Consider the following 15,496-nt stretch of genomic DNA (forward strand, 5'->3'; position numbering starts at 1 on the left):
AGACTTTAGCCTCTACTACAAAGCTGTCATCATCAAGACAGCATGGTATTGGCACCAAAACAGACACATAGACCAATGGAATAGAATAGAAACCCCAGAACTAGACCCACAAACGTATGGCCAACTCATCTTTGACAAAGCAGGAAAGAACATCCAATGGAAAAAAGACAGCCTCTTTAACAAATGGTGCTGGGAGAACTGGACAGCAACATGCAGAAGGTTGAAACTAGACCACTTTCTCACACCATTCACAAAAATAAACTCAAAATGGATAAAGGACCTAAATGTGAGACAGGAAACCATCAAAACCTTAGAGGAGAAAGCAGGAAAAGACCTCTCTGACCTCAGCCGTAGCAATCTCTTACTGGACACATCCCCAAAGGCAAGGGAATTAAAAGCAAAAGTGAATTACTGGGACCTTATGAAGATAAAAAGCTTCTGCACAGCCAAGGAAACAACCAACAAAACTAAAAGGCAACCAACGGAATGGGAAAAGATATTCGCAAATGACATATCGGACAAAGGGCTAGTATCCAAAATCTATAAAGAGCTCACCAAACTCCACACCCGAAAAACAAATAACCCAGTGAAGAAATGGGCAGAAAACATGAATAGACACTTCTCTAAAGAAGACATCCGGATGGCCAACAGGCACATGAAAAGATGTTCAGCGTCGCTCCTTATCAGGGAAATACAAATCAAAACCACACTCAGGTATCACCTCACGCCAGTCAGAGTGGCCAAAATGAACAAATCCGGAGACTATAGATGCTGGAGAGGATGTGGAGAAACGGGAACCCTCTTGCACTGTTGGTGGGAATGCAAATTGGTGCAGCCGCTCTGGAAAGCAGTGTGGAGGTTCCTCAGAAAATTAAAAATAGACCTACCCTATGACCCAGCAATAGCACTGCTAGGAATTTATCCAAGGGATACAGGAGCGCTGATGCATAGGGCCACGTGTACCCCAATGTTCATAGCAGCACTCTCAACAATAGCCAAATTATGGAAAGAGCCTAAATGTCCATCAACTGATGAATGGATAAAGAAATTGTGGTTTATATACACAATGGAATATTACGTGGCAATGAGAAAAAATGAAATATGGCCTTTCGTAGCAACGTGGATGGAACTGGAGAGTGTGATGCTAAGTGAAATAAGCCATACAGAGAAAGACAGATACCATATGGTTTCACTCTTATGTGGATCCTGAGAAACTTCACAGGAACCCATGGGGGAGGGGAAGGAAAAAAAAAAAAAAGAGGTTAGAATGGGAGAGAGCCAAAGCATAAGAGACTTAAAAACTGAGAACAAACTGAGGGTTGATGGGGGGTGGGAGGGAGGAGAGGGTGGGTGATGGGTATTGAGGAGGGCACCTTTTGGGATGAGCACTGGGTGTTGTATGGAAACCAATTTGTCAATAAATTTCATAAAAAAAAAAAAAAAAAAAAAAAGATCATGACTGGAACTGAAATCAAGAGTCAGACACTTAACTGCCTGAGCCACCCAGGTGCCCCGGCAGCCAGTTTTTTGTTTTTTTGTTTTTGTTTTTTTTTTAAAACCACCACGGATCCATAAGCAGGACATCCGGGGATGGTGGGTCCCAAACAGGATCTAACATGTCTTAGCTCTATGACCTTCAGCAAGTTATCCAACATCGCTGAGTTTCATCTGCAAAATAGGATGATTAAACGCCCCTGGATGGGTAAGGATTAGTGAGCTCAAGGGTGTGAAGTGACTTTCAGAATGATAACCCAAGAGATGCCGTGTAAAAGAGCCTAAAAGAGCCCACTCAACAGCACTCATTTTCCTAGCAACAGAACCTTGATTTTGGTCAAGCATTAAGAAGCCATCTGCCTCCTAGATCTGGACCCTTCCACTGCCACAGACAAATCATGATCAGTCTAAGCCAATCACAATCATCCATTGTCCTCTCCTATAAGTGGTTTTGGAATGGCCCAGTGATGCAGTCCTGGTGAATGAGACAAGAAGAGGTCTACTTGGAGTACTGCAAAAAGTGAGTTTCTTAGCCCTTAAACAAGAGGTGCAAAAAAGAAGCTATCCGCCTTTAGTTAGATAGTATCATCATGTCTTCTTATGAAACCACACAGCAATCGGCCTGCGAGTGTGATAAAATGTGAAAATTGAAAGCAAATTGATGTCAGCATTGAGCTATCACTGGAGATGCCCTCCCTCTGGATGACTTCTTATGTGAGACAATAAATATTCCTCAGGCCACTCGTGGTTGGGTTTCCTATAACTTGCAACTGAAAATATTCATCCTCAAATATGTATCAGATTCTATCTATCTATCTATCTATCTCCCATCTACTTTCAGAGAGGATTAGACTTATTTTACAATAAAAGGAGGGGGAAATCAAAATAAGGGTAAACAAGGGAATTGATGAACCAAGGGGGACTGCTGTCTCTGACATCATGGCATATTAAATACCCTTAATAACTGTCCTGATAAAGACAGCCAGAGTTATTTTAAATATGTATTTTCAATTTTTTTTTCAACGTTTATTTATTTTTGGGACAGAGAGAGACAGAGCATGAACGGGGGAGGGGCAGAGAGAGAGGGAGACACAGAATCCGAAGCAGGCTCCAGGCTCTGAGCCATCAGCCCAGAGCCCGACGCGGGGCTCGAACTCACGGACCGCGAGATCGTGACCTGGCTGAAGTCGGACGCTTAACCGACTGCGCCACCCAGGCGCCCCTTAAATATGTATTTTTAATTGAATCAGTCTCTTAAATTCATTGAAGTCAAGGAAGACCAAAAATTTTATAAAGCCCAGTCATAAATAAATAAAGCATATGATATGTCAGAAGGTAGTAACGTCTGGTGAAAAAGAACTCAGGGAAGGGAGATCAGAAGTGGATACAATTATACATAGGACCTCAGTGAAAGGGTGACATTTGAGAAGATACTTGAAAGTGATGAAGGAAATAGCTATGTGAATATCTAAGAGAAAAATGAATCAAGTAGAGGAAACAGCCAGTGCAAAGAGCCAGTGGCGTGCCTACGTCTGGAATGTACAAGGAATGACAGAGAAGCCAGTACGGCTGGAACTAAAGAAGTGAAAGAAAGAGAAGATGAATTAAAGGACATACTGATGAATACAAAATTCTGGGATTTGAGATTATCATTCATTCCATCGTCTGCCGGCTTCTATTACTTCTATGGCTTTTTCGGTGCTCCTATCACTGCTTCTGTGTAGAAGTTGCTGTCAGCCTTATTGTATATTCTGTGAAGATAATTTATCTTTTTTTTTTCTCCCTCTGGCTTCTTTTAAAATTTTCTCTTTGTCTTTGGTTTTCAGAAGTTTTGCTGTTATGTGTCTGAATTTGGTGTTCTTTGTATTAATTCTGCCTAGGGCTCATAGTGCTTCACGCATCCTGTGACTTGATGTCTTTCTTTGGTTTGGGAAATTCTCAAATATCATCTCTTTGAATACTGTGTCTGCTCTATTTTCTCTCTCTTTCCCTCTGAGATTCCGATTACACATTATTTGAACGTCTTCACTGTGTTTCATTTGTCTCTTGTATTCTTTTCTGATTTTTTCATCTTTTAATCTCTCCTTACATTGGTATGGATGGTTTTCTTTTGGATTATTTCCAACCCACCAATTGTCTCCTGCGTTGCATCCAATCTGCTATCAAACCCATCTATTGGGTTCTTAATTTCAATTTTCATATTTTTAAGTTATAGAGTTTCCTTTAAATAATTTTCATAGTTTCTAGTTCTCTGCCAAAATGCTGCATCTTTTTGTTTAATTTATTGATCGTATTAATCACTTATTGAGAAATCTGCTAATGCCAATTAGCAGGGTCTACTGTGGATCTCTTTCTGTCATATATTTGTATACGTTTTCTCTTGACTTTTTTTTTTTTTTTTTTTTTTTTTTTTTGGTCAATGCTTGTCTCCGTGAATATTTGGTAATTTTTGATTAAATTTTGACATTGTGGATGAGAAATGTAGAGAAAATTCGAGGCTCTGGCTCATGTTCCCTTCCTCAAGAAAAGATATACCTTTACTTGTGTGTGTGTGTGTGTGTGTGTGTGTGTGTGTAAGAGAGAGCAAGCAGGGGAGGGGAGAGAGAGCAGGGGGGACAGAGGATCCAAAGCAGTCTCCTCGCTGACAGCAGCAAGCCTGATGTGGGCCTCGAACTCATGAACCTCAAGATCATGACCTGAGCCAAAGCTGGACACTCAACCAACTAAGCCACCCAGGTGCCCCTATACTTTTAGTTTGATGGGGAGTAGAGGCAGATCACTTTAATGCAATCAGAGATTGAGCTGGTTTCCAGTATTTAAGATGGCTGGTCTATTTCTGATTGGCTCAAAATTACAAACTGTGAAAAGTGCTGTGAAGGAGGTAACTAGAATGACAGAACAGAGAGTAATTTGGGTTGGGAGTGAGAGATGGATGCGGCTTAGCCTAGAGCGTTCAAGGAAGACCTCTGTGAGAGATAACACTTGAGGCCTGATGTGAATGACGAGAAGCAGACAGCCACGGGAAGATATGGATTCTTCCAGACAGAGTAAGCAGCAAACACAAGTGCCCTAAAGGGGAAGTGAGCTTGGCAGCTTTGTGGAATGGAGAGAAGACAGAATGACATTACAAGGTAGATAAGGGTCAGGTATTAGAAGCCCTGGCAAAGAGTGTAAATTTCATTCCAAGTGCAGCAGGACATTATTGAAGAATTTTATGCAAGAGTGACATGGTCTGGTTCACATTTTTGAAAGATTATTTGGCTGCTATGTGGAGAAATATTTAAGGTGGGGGGGGGGCAAGAATTGAAGCAGAGAGACCATTGATAAGACTATATGCAGAAACCCTGGTGAGAGGTGATGATGGCCTGGACTAAGGTGGCAGTGCAAAGGGAGAGAAATCGATAGTTTGAGATATATTTGGGAGGTAGGATTGATTGGGCTTTTGCTGGGTTAGACATGGGGTGAGGAGGGCTTGGACAATCGGGTGGATGGTGGACCCATATAGCAAGATGGAGAAGCATGGAAAGGCATAAGTTTGGGAGATAAAAGTTGAGTTCATTTTGAAGCCTTTTACATGCCACACAAGTGGCGTTGACTCGATGTCTTTTGGTTGCAAGTGTCTAACTGGCTCAAGCTAAAAAGGGAGATTGTTGGTGGACTCTTTGGGGAAATACAGGCTCATGGACGGCTGGGTCCAGGTCCTCTGCCATCAAAACACACACACATGTTTCGATCTCTCTTTCCCTCCTCTTCTGCCTCCCCCTCGCCCCCTCCTCCCCTGCCTCTTCTCCTCCTCCTTTGCTGGGGTGATTTGACCTGGTGTGATTGCATCACCAGAGAAAGTGTCTACAGCAGGAGAAAAGACAGCCATCCTACAGCCAGTGCTCCTGTCACTGCTGTCTCCTGCTTCGTCTCTCATGCTGTGTGAGATTATCTACCTATCTTTCTATCCCCCTGGGAACAGCCTGGACACCCCTTACGGGTCGGATCAGACCTTCTTCCCTCCGAACCCCTAGCTTAGTGAAATGAAAAATGAATTGACTTTGGAGTCAGATACCTGCATCTTGCCAGGCTCCGACATTTAGTAGCTGTGTGGCCTTGGACAAATCACTTCACTTTTCCTCATCTATAAACCAGTGATTAGAAATGTATAACTGGGTAGTGTATGAGGATTAAATAGGATCTTGAAGAGAAATGCCTGGTGCAGCTCTGATTCTCTACATGTTCATAAATGAGGATATTACAAAGGTTGTTGCACCTTCCTGGGTTAGATCTTGAAGAAACGGGTGGGGAGGTGTGAAGCTGGAGAGCAGCCTGGCAGCAGGGGAGAAGCCAGCATGGGGCAGGGGGCAGGAATGCCTGACACTTGCGTGGTTTCCTCGGCCAGCCCCACCCCAAACCTGGCCTCGGCCCAAGCCTGCCTGGGGAGGACCGTCCCCAGGTTCCCCACCCACAGTCAGGAAGGACGGGCCCTGGCCTGTACCCCACTCCTCTGCCTGCGGCTGGGGTTTACCAAAGCCACACACATTCCTGAGGGATTGATAAGATTCTGGAAGCCATGCCCACCACCCACTGCCTACCTCGGGCTGGATAGGAGGGGAGCACCAGGCCCCCTGCCCTGCACACAGTAGGGGCTGACTGCCAGCAGACCCATCCCCCCCGAATATGCGCGCCCCTGTCCCTTTTGCACAGAACCACATAACAGCACAGCTTTAAGGAACCCCAAAGAGCCCCCAGCACCCTCCTTCAGCTGACCCTGGCTCTGCCAAACTGGTGGGGCCCCCACCACATTCCCCACCAAACATCATCAGGTAGCTTCATTCCTTTCCTCCCCACAAAACTCACAGATTTTACAAACATGCTCAGGGGTGCCTGAGTGGCTCGGTCAGTTAAGTGTCTGACTCTTGGTTTCGGCTCAGGTCGTGATCTCATGGTTTTGTGAGTTCGAGACCCACGTGAGGCTCCTGGTTTTGTGAGTTCAAGACCCACGTGAGGCTCCGGTAGCCCTGGGCCTGCTTGAGATTCTGCCTCTCCTCTCTCTCTCTCTCTGCCCCTCCCCCACTCACACAGTCTCTGTCTCTTTCCAAATAAATAAATAAACTTAAAAAAAATTTTTTTTAAACATGCTCAGAATCCTTTGGCGTTAGGGAGACTGTGCCTATAGTGACCCATCGGTGGATGAATGTACCTGTCACCCACTGGACATCTTCACCTTGATTATGGCTCCGAGGATTCTAGGTATGTCTGGGATGCCCGGAAGGAAACCAAGGGTCTTTCTGGGTGCAGGACCTGGTCCAACCACAACTGGGGGGTGAGAGAGAACAGGGCGGGGAGCTCTTCGCCTCTGGGGGCTCTGCCCTGACTCCCTGACTCCTCAGTGTGACCTGGAGCAAGTGGTTTAACTTCTTTGAGCTTCTATGACCTCATCTGTAAAATGGAGATTGACAATAAGGTAAGTGAGGATTAAATAGAGTAATGCTTGTAAAGAGTTTAACGGGAGGCTGGTGGTAGAGTAAGCAGTCTATAAAGGAAGCTGTTATTGCCATTGTCAGTAATAGACAAAGGAATAAAAGTCTGTAATCCTGTCTTAGCTGTGGGGCCAGGTTGGTTACGGAAGGAAATTCAGACACCCTTCCTCCCCCTGACTCTCTTCCCCCAGGGGAGACCCGGGACCTCACTCCCTCTTAACCTGCCCACCGCACCTCCCCACTAAGCTTACAACCTGGGGGCCTGGGCCCAGCCCTCACCTTCTGCTCAATGCCCAGTCTGCCTGCTGACTTGGATGATTCATCCTGCCTCCAGGCCATAGTCATGCCCATCAGAAACCCATTTTTCTGGTTTCCCCTCCTGAGCCAGGGGCCTCTTAGGCGGCGCCTTGCTCCTAGCTTAAGGGAGGGGTAGGAGCCCTGAGTGGAAAATCAATCTTCCCCTTTCCCCCTCTCCAGATCCGGAACTAGGGGGAACTGAGTGGCAAGAGGGGAGATCAGAGAGGAAACAAGGAAGAAGACAATCTCCTTTCTTTGCCTGATTTAGGTCTAGAGCAGCTCTGGACCCAGGTTGTGCTGAGTGGGGGTGAGGGGGGCAGGGAGGAGGGGAGAGGTCAGCCTACAGCCGTGATTTCCCACTGCTGGGAGGGTCCTGGAAGTCCCCCTAGCACCTCAAACTGAGCCCAGTGTTAGCAGAACTTTCCTCCTGTCCCTGCCCTGGCCGTCCACGAAGTCCCTCAGGTAGAAAACTCAGCCAATGCTTCTCATCCTTCGCCAGGTGCTGGCCCTTTCAGAATGTTTCTCGCTGGTCGCCCCTGCATACAGGTCCTTCCTTACGCCCTGGTGTGTGTCCTCATCAGCAACCTCCCCAAAATGGATCTCCTCTCCTGCAGTCTACCTCGACATAGCCAGCCCAAAGGGGATCTTCCTTAGACACTGAAGGGGTCAAGCATGGGGACAAGCCTGGGAAGGAGCAAACTTGAAGGTAACAACTTCCCTCTGGAAGGGAAGCCTCTGGGAAGCCAGCACTTCCCTCTGGTCAGCCAATGAGCGAATGGAGGTAGGAGTTAGGGACACCTCCCTATGCCAGGCTACATAATTCTTCTGTTCGCTTTTCCTTCACCATGTCTTGTGATGGTGGGTATTGGTGGGTCCATTTTACAGATGAGGAAGCTGAGGAAACTGAGAAGGGCCGAACCCAACCTACAGCCAGGAGGTGACAGAGTTGGATATTAAACTCCACTCGGACTTCAGAGCCTGATTCTCTTCACTGTTCAACTGTCTCTAGAGACCAGGGGGGAAATCATTCTGTGTTGGGGAGCCCTTAGAGTCAGTGAACCAAACGGTTTCCCGAGAAACTGTCTTGAAGGGTCTTTGCAGGATGTGTGCGAATATTAGTCCAGCTCCTGACAGGCCTGTGTCCTGCCATAAAGTGAATCTTGCCCACTGCTGCCCTCCACTGACCAGAGGCAGAACTGCTCCAGTCTCTTGGGAATCTGATTTCACAGGGGACTACATTGCCCAATACCCCAGACCCTGAGAAACCAGGTGGTCTGAGGTTAAATCCCTAATATACAAAGAGCTCTTAAAAACCAATAAGAAGGGGCGCCTGGGTGGCTCAATCGGTTAAGCATCCAACTCTTGGTTTTGGCTCAGGTCATGATCTCACAATTCATGAGTTCAAGGCCCCCATTGGGATCTGTGTTGACAATGCAGAGCCTGCTTGGGATTTTCTCTCTCTCCCTGTCTCTCTCTCTCTGCCCCTCCCCTGCTTGCTCTCTCTGTCTCTTTCTCAAAAATAAAACACAATTAAATAAATAAATAAATAAATGAATGCAGTAAGAAACAAACGTACCCAAAAGATAAGTAGACATAGGATGCAAACAGGCCATTTCACAAAAGAAAGCATTCAAATAGCCAATAATCAGATGGTTAACCTCATTAAAAACCAAAGAAATGGAAATGAGAACGAATGAGGTGACATGTCCCTCTTTTAGGTTAGAAATTGTGAATGACCTCTGTTAGCAAGAGTTCGGAGACATGGGCACTCATATCTGGTAGAAGTGAGAAGTGGTATAAACTTTTTGGAGGATAGTTGGACTGTGTATAAAAAACATTTTTGGGGCAGCTGGGTGGCTCAGTCGGTTAAGTGTCCGCCGTCAGCTCAGGTCATGATCTCGCAGTTCGTGAGTTCGAGCCCCATGTCGGCTCCTTAGGATTCTGTGTCTCCCTCTCTCTCTGCCCCTCCCCTACTCATGCTCTTTCTCTCTCTCAAAAATAAATAAACATTAAAAAAATTATTAAAAAAAAATTTTCCTGTTCACATTTTTGACCCAACAATTTCACACCTGGAAATTTATCCTAAAAATGCAAAAGGATCTAGGTTTAAAGATGCTCGTTTCAGCAGTGTTTATGGTTCATTCTCTTATAGAGGAAAACAGGAAGCCACTAAAAATAAAGAGGTAGGTTTGGTCATGTGCATGCTGACCACATTCACACACTTTTGTAAACGGCATATTTGCATGTGAGTATGTAATTAATATCGAGATTCTATTTAAAAGGTTTATTTATTTATTTATTTTGAGAGAGAAAGAGAGGGGGAGAGAGAGGAAGAGAGGGAGGATGCCAACTTGGGGACGGAACTCACGAACCGTGAGATCATGACCTGAACCAAAATCAAGAGTTGGGCACTTGACCGACTGAGCCACCCAGGTGCCTCCCCAAATCAAGATTTTTTAAATAACAAAGTAAATATTTTTTACATAGATATTCATGACATATCACTGAGTGAAAAACAGATTGCAGCACAGTTAAAATACTATGATCCCACCTACACAAAGTGTGAGGGTGTCTGAAGTGTGTGTGTGTGTGTGTGTGTGTGTGTGTGTGTGCACGTGCGTGAGAACATAGGGATTTATCTTGAAGACTACTGCTAAAATCTTAATGGTAGCTACTTTTGCATAATAGCATTAAACTGGAATTTTGCTTTCTCCTAACTTACTGTTACAGTTTAAATGTTAACAATAAGCCCATGTTATTTCTATAACAAGATCAATAAAGCTGTTTTTATTTTTTTTTTTTAATTTTTTTTTAACGTTTATTTATTTTTGAGACAGAGAGAGACAGAGCATGAATGGGGGAGGGGCAGAGAGAGAGGGAGACACAGAATCGGAAGCAGGCTCCAGGCTCTGAGCCATCAGCACAGAGCCCGATGCGGGGCTTGAACTCACGGACCGCGAGATCGTGACCTGAGCTGAAGTCGGACGCTTAACCGACTGAGCCACCCAGGCGCCCCTATTTATTTTTAAAAAATGTTTAATTTGTGTTTATTTATTTTTGAGAGAGAGACAGAGTGCGAGTGGGGGAGGGGCAGAGGGAGAGGGAGACACAGACTCTGAAGCAGTCTCCAGGTTCTCAGCTGTCAGCCCAGAGCCCGATGCGGGGCTGGAACCGTGAGATCATGACCTGGGCCAAAGTCGGATGCCCAACCGACTGAGCCACGCAGGCGCCCCTGTTTTTATTTTTTTTAATGTTTATTTATTTTTGAGAGACAGAGAGAGACAGAGAGACAGAGAGACAAGCAGGGGAGGGGCAGAGGGAGGGAGACAGAATCTGAAGCAGGCCCCAGGCTCTGAACTGTCAGCACAGAACCCAACACGGGGCTCAAACACATGAACCATGAGATCATGATCTGAGCCACCCAGGCGCCCCTAAAGCGGTTTTCATTTTGAGGGAAGGAAGCAATCAGAGGGTCTTGCTTCCCCAGGTGGTGGAGCCCAGTGCTGGGGAGGCAGGGATGACACCACTAGGAGGGCATGCTAGGGGGCTGGGACGTTGAGGGGGACACAAGAGCTCGGCCGGATCTGCTGACCCACGGTGCAGTTGTCTGGAGCTAGTCCTGGCCCGTCAGAGGTGGAAGGACCTGATCCCCTAACACTCTCACTTTGTGGCAGGAGGTAGGGAGTAGTAGATGGTAGCTCAGAGAGGGCTAGGGACTTGGCCAAGGTTACACAGCAAGCCAATGCTGCATCAGGCACCAGAACCCAGGCCTTCAGACCTGAGGCCAGGGCTCGTTCCTTGCTGCTTTCGCTTCATAAGGTGGATCCGAAGGTCAGAAGTGAGGTCACTTTTAAACAGCATGTTTCCACAGACGCGGTGCCGCCACCGATTTGCTGTGACAACAGTTCTCTCTGACTCAGTTTCCTCATCGCTGAGCCAAGAAGTCGCAGCTTTGTCACAGGGCCTTCACCGATGCTGACCAGGAAGCTGAGTTGCAGGGGAATGGGGAGAGGCCTCTTCTCTGGGGCCCCATGGCCTCCCCTCAACCCTCCCCATGGGTCTCCCTGTCTCCAGTAGTGATTCAGTGACCCATTCTCTACACGGCCCTCAAGGGATGCTTCCAAAACACCACTCCCCGTCCGTCCCTCTGGTTGGAAAAGCTTTCTGCGGGTCTCCACTGCTCTCATTCAAGGCCCTCAGTGATGTGGTTCCAACTTCCATCGGCAGCCTCCCATCCCTCCCCTCCAGCCCTCCACTAGGGTCACATCCCATGTGCTGACTTAACATGTCTTTGTGTCTCCCTGTACATTTGTTTATGCAACCCCCTTTATTTAAAAAAAATTTTTTTGAAGGTTTATTTATTTTTAAGAGAGAGAGAGAGAGAGACAGAGTGTGAACAGGCGAGGGTCAGAGAGAGAAGGAGACACAGAATCCGAAGCAGGCTCCGGGCTCCAAGCTGTCAGCGCAGAGCCCGACGTGGGGCTTGAACTCACAGACCTCGAGATCATGACCCAAGCCAAAGTCGGAAGCTTAACTGACTGAGCCACCCAGGCACCCCAACAACCCCCTGTATTTATTATCATATCCCTGCCTTCTCCAGGTGGGTACCTTCTGCTCATTCTCTAAAACCATCTTAAATAAGTGTCCCCTCCTCCAGGAAGCCTTCTTTGATTCCCATAAACATTTTTATTTTTTAATTGTTTTAAGTTTATTTATTTATTTTCGAGAGAGACAGAGACGGTGTGAGCAGGGGAGGGGCAGAGACAGAGGGAGAGAGAGAGGATCCCAAGCAGGGCCCGCATTGTCAGCGCAGAGCCTGATGCAGGGCTCGAACCCAGGAAACTGTGAGATCATGACCTGGGCTGAAATCAAGAGCCTGACACTTAACCGACTGAGCCGACACCCACCCCCCACAGGCATTTTTAAGAAGCTGCATTAAGCTACTCTTGCCTGCTTTCCCATCACTTTCATTACCACACGTTTTTCCTTTGCCTCACTTTTCTTATTTCACATCTTTGAGTTGATTTTTTTAAATCCCTTTTCTTTGTTCCCTCAGCTAGTGTGGAAGTTAACTGCACAGCACACACTTGAAATCAAGAGTTGAATAAAATGCCTCACCTTCTTTCTTCCAACCAATACAAAATCCAACGTTTTCAACCTATCTTATAATTTTTATCTTTTTTAATGCTTATTAAGTAATCACTACTTATTTAGACTCACACACACATTTGCCAATTTCTTTGTTCACTATCACCTCTTCCTTCCCACACTTTCCATCTGGGATTTTTTCCCTAAAGTCTCTATTGAGGTGTAATTGGCAGATAATAAACTGCACGCATTTAACGTGAGCAGCTTTGATAAGTTTTGGCATATGTACACACCCATGAAATCATCACCACTATCAAGATAATGAGCATCACCCTCAAAAGTTTCCTGGTGACTCATAATTTCTCCTTCCCTCGGCTCCCTGCCCCACCCTGTGCCGAAGCAACCTCTGATCTGCTCTCTGTCACTCTAGATTGGTTTCATTTTCTAGAGTCTTATATGAATAGACTCACACAGTATGTACTATTTTTTGTCTGTCTTCTTTCGCTCAGCATAATTATTTTGAGATTCAACCATGTGGTTGCATATCTAGTTTATTCGTTTTATTGCTGAGGATATATATCCATTTCGTTGTAGGGATACATTTACCTGTCGATTTGGGGCATTTTATTTATCCATTTACCTGTCGATTCGGGACATTTGAGTTATGTCCACCTTGGGCGATTATAAATAAAGCAGGAATGAACATTTGTGTGCAAATTTGTATACAACAAATGCTTTCGTTTCTCTTAAGCATCTGGGAGTGGAAGGAGTGGGTTTAACTTTAGGTTTAACTTTATGAGAAACTGCTAAACTGTTTTTCCAAAATGGTTGTGCACTTGCCATTTGCACCAGCAACGTAAGAAAGGTCTTTGGTGGCTTCATGTCTTCACCAACACTTGGCAAGATCTTAGCCATAACCATACGTGCGTAGCAGTATCTTCTTGTGGTTTTCCTTTGTGTTTTAATAAGGACTAATGATGTTGAACATCTTTTTATTTTTTTAATGTGTATTTATTGAGTGAGTGAGTAAGAGAGAAAGTACAAGCAGGAGATGGGCAGAGAGAGAGGGAGACACAATCTGAAGCAGGCCCCAGGCTCCTATGGGGGCTCGAACTCACGGACCACAAGATCACGACCTGAGCCAAAGTCAGTCTTAATCAGTCGCTTAACTGACTGAGACATCCAGGCACCCCAGTCGGACATCTTTTTTTTTTTTTTTAATTTTTTTTAATGTTTTTTATTTATTTTTGAGACAGAGAGAGACAGAGCATGAACGGGGGAGGGGCAGAGAGAGAGGGAGACACAGAATCGGAAGCAGGCTCCAGGCTCTGAGCCATCAGCCCAGAGCCCGACGCGGGGCTCGAACTCATGGACCACGAGATCGTGACCTGGCCGAAGGACGCTTAACCGACTGCGCCACCCAGGCGCCCGCCCCCGGACATCTTTTTATATGCTTATTTGCTAGCCACATATATTCTTTGGTGAAGTGCCTTTGCCCATTTTGGTGGGGAGCTCTGTGTTTTCTTAGTGCTGAGCTTTCAGAGTTCTTCATATTCTGGATATATGTGATTTGCAAATATTTTTTCCCGGTCTGTGGCTTGTCTTTCCATTTTTGTAACCGTGTCTTTCAAAGAATAGGTTTTTCTCAAATTTGATGAAATCCAATTTATCCCTTTTCTCTTGTGTGTTGTATCCAATTTTTATTTTTTCCTGTGTGGTATCCAAGAAATCTTTGCCTAGCACAAAGCCCTCAAAGAATTTCTTCTCTGTTTTCTGCTAAGCGTTTTGTTTTTAATGTTTTTATTTTTGAGAGATGGAGCACGAGCGGGGGAGGGGCAGAAAGCGAGGGAGACACAGAATCTGAAACAGGCTCCAGGCTCTGAGCTGTCAGCACAGAGCCCCCGCGCATGGCTCGAGCTCACGAACCATGAGATCATGACCTGAGCCAAAGTCAGATGCTTACCCAACTGAGCCCCCCAGGCGCCCTTCTGCTAAACGTTTTATAGTTTTATGTAGTACGTTGAAGTCTATGATCCATTCCACGTCTTGTTTTTGGTTTTATGTTTTGCCTGTGGATATCTAATTGCTTCAGTGTTATCCCTTGAACAGATCATCCTTTCTCAACTGAATTGCCTTCACATCTTTTCAAAAATCAATCAGCTAAGTGTGGATCTATTTCTGGAATCTCTATTCTGTCCCATTGATCGGTCTCTCTTGCAACCAATGCCATACTGTCCTGCTTACTGGACTTTTATCATAAGTCTTGAAGCCAAGTAGGAGAAGTCCTTCAAATTTTGTCCTTTTCTTTTCTCAAAGCTGTTTTTCCCATTTTAGGGCCTCTGTATTTTTACATACATTTTAGAATTAGCTTGTCAGCTTCTACACATCCACACCCACGCCTGCTGGGGGTTTCATCAGGATTCTGTTGCGTCTATGGATGAATTTTGGGAGAACTGACATTGTAACGATATGGAACCTCTAATCTAAGAACATGGTATATCTGCCCATTTATTTGGTATACCTTCTTTAACTCCTCTTAGCAAGGCTTTGTAGTGTTCAGGGCACAGGTCTTGCACATCTTCCCTCTGATTTATCACTACGTATTTCACATACTTTATGCTATTGTCAATGATGTTTTTAGTTTCTGCTGAGATGTTGTCAGTATATAGAAATATTCTGTTCGGTGCCCCAAGAATTATATTTTCCACGCTAGCTGGTGGGAATGGCATTATTCCTGGGCTACGTGCGAACTCTGAGAATAGTTCCCTCTAATCCTTCTGGGAGGTTCTTTCCCCAGCCCTGGATCATATCCTCACGTGCAGATTTGATCAGTATTCAGTACCGTGAGGCTCTCTCCTCTGGTATTCTGTCCTGCAAACTTCTGCTTCTTTGGCCGGCTTGAGCTCCCAGCTCCGTCTAGGGACCCAGGGTGTGCCTCAGTCCTGCCTCCTTGCACTGTGGCCTGGAAACTTCGTCTAGGTGGTGAGCTGGGAAAACCGTAGGGCTCCCCTTGTTTGTTGCCCATCTGGAGAGATCCCTGCCCTTTGTCCCTGACCGTCTGATGCCTGGGGAACCACTGTTTCAAATGTTTTGTTCCGCATTTGGATTGTTCCAGGTAGGAGAGTAAATCTGGCTCTTGTTACTACAGC

The sequence above is a fragment of the Prionailurus viverrinus genome, chromosome C1 (genome assembly GCF_022837055.1).
Source record: "Prionailurus viverrinus isolate Anna chromosome C1, UM_Priviv_1.0, whole genome shotgun sequence".
NCBI lineage: Eukaryota > Metazoa > Chordata > Mammalia > Carnivora > Felidae > Prionailurus > Prionailurus viverrinus.